Source organism: Procambarus clarkii, chromosome 35 (genome assembly GCF_040958095.1).
Source record: "Procambarus clarkii isolate CNS0578487 chromosome 35, FALCON_Pclarkii_2.0, whole genome shotgun sequence".
NCBI classification, from domain to species: Eukaryota; Metazoa; Arthropoda; class Malacostraca; order Decapoda; family Cambaridae; genus Procambarus; species Procambarus clarkii.
The window spans coordinates 44118924-44125374 of NC_091184.1; the positions used below are offsets into that span (position 1 = coordinate 44118924).

Here is a 6451-nt window from a genome sequence, read left to right on the forward strand (position 1 = left end):
ATGGCATTTATTCACATTAAATTTCATTTGCCAAGTGGTGATCCATATACTTATTTTGTCCAGGTCTTCTTGAAGGGCATGACAATCATCTAAATTTCTTATCCATCCCATTATCTTAGCATCATCAGCAAACATGTTTATATAATTCTGTATTCCTACTGGTAGATCATTTATGTAGACAATGAACATTTCTGGTGCATGTACTGTGGTACTCCACTTGTGACACTTCTGCAGTCCGATTACCTCTGATTACTGCCCTCATTTTTCTATCAGTCAGAAAATTTTTCATCCATGTTAGAAGCTTACCTGTCACCCATCCAAAATTTTCTAGTTTCCACAACAACCTCTTATGTGGAACTCTGTCGAAAGCCTTTTTTATGTCTAGATAGATGCAGTCAACCCAACTACCTTTTTCCTTTAAAATCTCTGTGGCTCAATCATAGAAACTGAGTAAATTCGATACACAGGATCTTCCAGATCGAAAACAATACTGTCTGTGTGATATTATATAATTTCTCTCCAGGTGTTCTACCCATTTAGTTTTTATTATTTTTTTTCAATCTTTTCACTGTTACACTTGTCAATGATTCAGGTCTATAACTGAGAGAGGTGGGGTCTTCCCTGTTGCCACTTTTGTAGATTGGAACTATGTTAGCCTTTTTCCACATGTTTGCTATGACTCCTGTACACAGGGATGCCTGAAAGATCAGGTGAAGTGGAAGGCTGAGCTCAGATGCACATTCTCTCAGAACCCATGGTGAAACTCCATCTGGACCAACTGCTTTGTTCTTACTTAGCTCCTTTAGCATATTTTCCACTTCATCTCTAGACACCTCTATACGCTCTATGATGTTCTCAGAAATTCTTATTGTGTCTGGTTCTCTTAAGATTTCATTTTGTATAAACACACTTTGGAACTTTTGGTTTAATGTTTCACACATTGCATTATCATTTTCTGTGAATCTGTTTCCTATTTTCAACCTCTGGATATTATCCTTTACCTGCAATTTGTTGTTTATGAATTTGTAGAATAGGCCCAGTTCTGTTTTACATTTATCCATTATCCCTTTTTAAAAATTTCTTTCTGCCTCTCCCCTTACTGCTGTATAGTAGTTTCTCGCATCTTTTTATCGCTGGTATGATTGGGGGTTTGGCTTCTTTCTATGTTGATACCTGCTTGATGGGGTTCTGCTCTTCTACTCCCCAAGCCCGGCCCGAGGCCAGGCTCGACTTGTGAGAGTTTGGTCCACCAGGCTGTTGCTTGGAGCGGCCCGCAGGGCCACATACCCACCACAGCCCGGCTGATCCGGAACTTCTCTTAGAAAACAGTCCAGTTTTCTCCTGAAGATGTCCACGGTTGTTCCGGCAATATTTCTTATAGTCGCTGGGAGGACGTTGAACAACCGCGGACCTCTGATGTTTATACAGTGCTCTCTGATTGTGCCTGTGGCACCTCTGCTCTTCACTGGTTCAATCTTGCATTTTTTTCCATATCGTTCACTCCAGTACGTTGTTATTTTACTGTGTAGATTTGGGACCTGGCCCTCCAGTATCTTCCATGTGTATATTATTTGGTATCTCTCTCGTCTCCTTTCTAGAGAGTACATTTGGAGAGCTTTGAGACGATCCCAATAATTTAGGTGTTTTATCTCGTCTATGCGTGCCGTATATGTTCTCTGTATTCCCTGTATTTCAGCAATCTCTCCTGCTCTGAAGGAGGAAGTGAATACTGAGCAGTACTCGAGACGGGACAACATAAGTGACTTGAAGAGTACAACCATTGTGATGTGATCCCTGGATTTGAAAGTTCTCATAATCCATCCGATCATTTTTCTGGCTGACGCAATATTTGCTTGGTTATGCTCCCTAAACATTAGATCGTCGGACATCATTATTCCCAAATCCTTGACATGCTGTTTTTCTACTATGGGAAGATTCGATTGTGTTTTGTACCCTGTATTATGTTTCAGATCCTCATTTTTGCCATACCTGAAATTTATCACTGTTAAACATCATGTTATTTTCTGCTGCCCAATCGAAAACTTTGTTGACATCTGCTTGTAGTTTTTCAATGTCTTTCATTCCATTTTTGTGTCTTTTGGTCTGTGGCCCTCTCTCAATTTCTGTTGAACCAATCCTGTTTTCTAGCCCTGCATCTCTGTTTTGGTATGAATGTTTGTGTGCCTTCATTGTATATTTTGCAAAATTTGGCATACATTTAATTTACTTCCCTGTCTAGCAACAAGTCTGCCTAATTACTTATTAAAAAAAATTAGAAGTTCCCCATAGTGACCTCTCTCTCTTGAAATCAAGTTTATCAACTGTTTCAATGTCCCCATTCTCTGTGTGTGTGTGTTTGGAGGCTAAGCTTGCTGATACCATGTGTGTGTGTGTTTGGAGGCTAAGCTTGCTGATACCATGTGTGTGTGTGTGTGTTTGGAGGCTAAGCTTGCTGATACCATGTGTGTGTGTGTTTGGAGGCTAAGCTTGCTGATACCATGTGTGTGTGTGTGTGTGTGTGTGTGTGTGTGTGTGTGTTTGGAGGCTAAGCTTGCTGATACCATGTGTGTGTGTGTGTTTGGAGGCTAAGCTTGCTGATACCGTGTGTGTCTGTGTTTGGAGGCTAAGCTTGCTGATACCATGTATGTGTGTGTGTGTGTGTGTGTGTTTGGAGGCTAAGCTTGCTAATACCGTTTGTGTGTGTGTGTGTGTGTTTAGAGGCTAAGCTTGATGATACCATGTGTGTATTTGGAGGCTAAGCTTGCTGATACCATGTGTGTGTGTGTGTTTGGAGGCTAACCTTGCTGATACCATGTGTGTGTGTGTGTTTGGAGGCTAAGTTTGCTGATACCATGTGTGTGTGTGTGTGTGTGTGTTTGGAGGCTAAGCTTGCTGATACCATGTGTGTGTGTGTGTTTGGAGGCTAAGTTTGCTGATACCATGTGTGTGTGTGTGTGTTTGGAGGCTAAGCTTGCTGATACCATGTGTGTTTGTGTGTTTGGAGGCTAAGTTTGCTGATACCATGTGTGTGTGTGTGTTTGGAGGCTAAGCTTGCTGATACCATGTGTGTGTGTGTGTGTTTGGAGGCTAAGCTTGCTGATACCATGTGTGTGTGTGTGTTTGGAGGCTAAGCTTGCTGATACCATGTGTGTGTGTGTGTGTGTGTGTGTGTGTGTGTGTGTGTGTGTGTGTGTGTGTGTGTGTGTGTGTGTGTTTGGAGGCTAAGCTTGCTGATACCGTTTGTGTGTGTGTGTGTGTGTTTAGAGGCTAAGCTTGCTGATACCATGTGTGTATTTGAAGGCTAAGCTTGCTGATACCATGTGTGTGTGTGTTTGGAGGCTAAGCTTGCTGATACCATGTGTGTGTGTGTGTTTGGAGGCTAAGTTTGCTGATACCATGTGTGTGTGTGTGTTTGGAGGCTAAGTTTGCTAACACCGTGTGTGTACTCACCTGTTTAAATAATAATAGGGCTGTGTACCACCTCTGGTGCAATTGTAGGGACCCACAGCCTTGAAGAAAATAAAGAGTATTCAGAGAAGACCTTGTGGATTCTCACTGAACACTAATCTTTTCTTCTCCTATCACCCCTCTTATTTTGTTTTATGCTGTATTCTATTATATATCATATAAATACATAGCCAAATGGCAATATTTATTATGTCTATACAAAAAGAAGACATCCACTTTATTTTTTTTCTCTCCTTTGTTTCTATGTGGATTTTGTTGTGACTAATGATTCTCCTCCTTCCCATCAACAGGTCTTCCTCACTGGGCTTGCTCGGCTTTTGTGTTACTGTGAGGGTGCCATCATCGTTTACCCTTCAAGACTGACTCATGCTGGCATTGCATTTGTGGACTTCCCTTCACAGTAAACAGTCCTTCTCCATATGGTGATTGTCCAGGGCAAGCAGGGTGTGACTGCCATCTTGGAGAAGCAGGGTCTTTTAATATGAAGAATCTTCCGTCTTCTCTACTTACGCCAGCTTGTGCCGGCCTTGCATTCTTGTTACTTCATGGCCCTTGGGCCTTTTTTATTTATTTTACATAATAAATTTTTTTAATAATACCCGTGTTTCACAAGAGATCCTTAACATTTTAAGCACCAATTGTATTGACTAATGCACGTCTTGTAACCTTTAAGACATAAATAGACAAGACATAGATAAATGAGTGAATAATACTGAGTGACTAGGTTAGGGCGAGGAACATAGTACTGTGTCTGGCTTTGGAAGAATGCCTACTGTTTTAGAAACCTTATTGCCATGATCATAATCGTATGGGTTAAAAAGCATTTGTTGTCACTCCTACACTGTGGCTTGTTGAGCTTGAAACCTTTGCTCCTTGTTCGTGTTACATCTGACCTTTTGAAGAAATTGTATGAATCAATATCCTCCAAATTGTTCAGTATTTTAAAGGTTTCGCTCTATTACTCTCTCATTTGCATATATCTAAGCATATAGATTAGATATAGATTTAGATTAGATTTTTTATTCAGGTAAAGGTACATACATTGCAGATGAGTTACAAAGGGAAAGACAATGACTAGAGTTCACTAGCTCTATTGGAAGAGAAACGTCTGCAAGACAAGTGTGGGCAAAAATTAAGGTAGCTAAGGGGAGCAGAGCCCGGCCTGCGGCTCACAACGACCCCGAGGGTAAGGCTGAAGAACTAATTCACAAGTGGAGTGATGCAGCATCATCCTCCTCCCTCCCTGCAGAAGTAAGCAGGGAACAGCTCCTCCGACATAATGACAGAAGGATTAGGATAACAAGAGCACAATCTAGTGATGACGAGTATGGGGAACCAATTACAGCCAAGGAAGTAAAGGGGGATATGAAAAGGGTAAAAGTACAGCACCTGGTGAAGATGGCGTCACCTACGACATACTCAATGCACTGTGTGAAGTGTCTGGCAATCCACTACTCCACCTGTTTAACAAGTCATTCCTATGTGGAGTGTTGCTCACACAATGGAAACATGCAATAATGGTCCCAATACCGAAAACCCAATGACCCTGGCAATTATAGACCTATCAGTCTCATGTAATGCACTTGGAAGATGCTTGAAAGGATCATCCTAAACCGACTATTGCACAAAATAGGCAGGTTAGGGGAGGGGTCAATGAATTTGTTAAAGGACGGAGGACAGCAAACTATAGTTAATTACCTTGCTAATGATACAGCTAAGTACTCCCAATAAACTCGCACCTCGGGGCAAAATTTTAAAATTTAAAATACAATACCTAAAGCCACTAATACGCATAGCGTTTCGGGCAAGTATATACGAAGTAAAACCCAAACAAAGAACTGACTCCGTAGGACCCATAAAAGATGAGACTAACAATTTTAAGTTGTATCATGAAAGGGCGGCAAACACTCAATGAATACCTAACATCAGTGTTCACACTAGAAAGCTTGAATGACATCCCATCACCAACACAAATGTTTGTCGGAGGTAAGGAGAATGAATTAAGAGAAATACCAATTACACGCGACACAATCAGGAAGAGCATTGACAAACTAAAAGACTCAGAAGCCCAAAGTGTAAATGGATTTAAGTCCCAAGTCGTAAAGGAACTGGCAAATTAATTGGGTGGTTGTAGGTAGGAGCTGCCTCGTATGGGCCGGTGGGCCTTCTGCAGTTGCCTTTGTTCTTGTGTTCTTGTGTTCTTATGTTGAGTAGCAACATTTGCAAATTTGCAGATGATACAAAAATAGGTAGGGAAATTAACACGGAAGAAGACTCACTATCACTTCAAGTTGATCTAAATAGGGTTTTGAAATGGTCAAAAGATTGACAGATGCAGTTTAATGCTGATAAATGTAAAGTTTTGAGACTAGGTAATGATGATAGTTACAAGATACGAGCTAGATGGTGTTGAGATTGCGAAGTCGGATTGTGAAAGGGATCTGGGAGTTATGATTAGTAAGAATTTAAAACAAAAGGATCAATGCATGAATGCTCGTAATAAGGCAAATAGGACACTGGGATTTATTAATCGAAGTGTTAGTAACAAGACACCTGGTGTGGTTCTTCAGCTATATCTTGCTCTGGTTAGGCCCCATTTACATTATGCAGTTCAGTTTTGGTCGCCATATTATAGAATGAATATAAATTCACTTGAACGTGTCTAGAGTAGGGTGACTAAGTTAATTCCCCAAAATAGAAATCTTTTATATGAAGAAAGATTAACAAAGCTTAAATTGCATTCACTGGAAAAGCGAAGAGTTAGGGGTGATATGACAGAGGTTTACAAGTGGATGAATGGACATAACAAAGGGGATATTAGTAGGGTATTAAAAGTATCAACACATGACAGAACACAAAACAATGGGTATAAATTGGATAAGTTTAGAATTAGGAAAGACTTGGGTAAATACTGGTTTGGCAACAGGGTTGTTGATTTGTGGAACCAATTACCGCGTAACGTGGTGGAGGTGGGGTCCCTCGA

The 6451-nt window shown here is 40.8% G+C and overlaps 1 long non-coding RNA gene across 1 annotated transcript in view; it reads left to right on the plus strand.

Annotated features, from left to right (window-relative positions):
* The window catches only part of LOC138371297 (uncharacterized), an 8377-nt gene extending 4311 nt beyond the window's left edge, over window positions 1-4066 (plus strand). The window contains exon 3 of the long non-coding RNA XR_011230397.1: window positions 3759-4066. This is a non-coding gene — a long non-coding RNA (uncharacterized lncRNA). The remainder of the gene's footprint in view (window positions 1-3758) is intronic.
* The last annotated feature ends 2385 nt before the right edge of the window (window positions 4067-6451 follow it).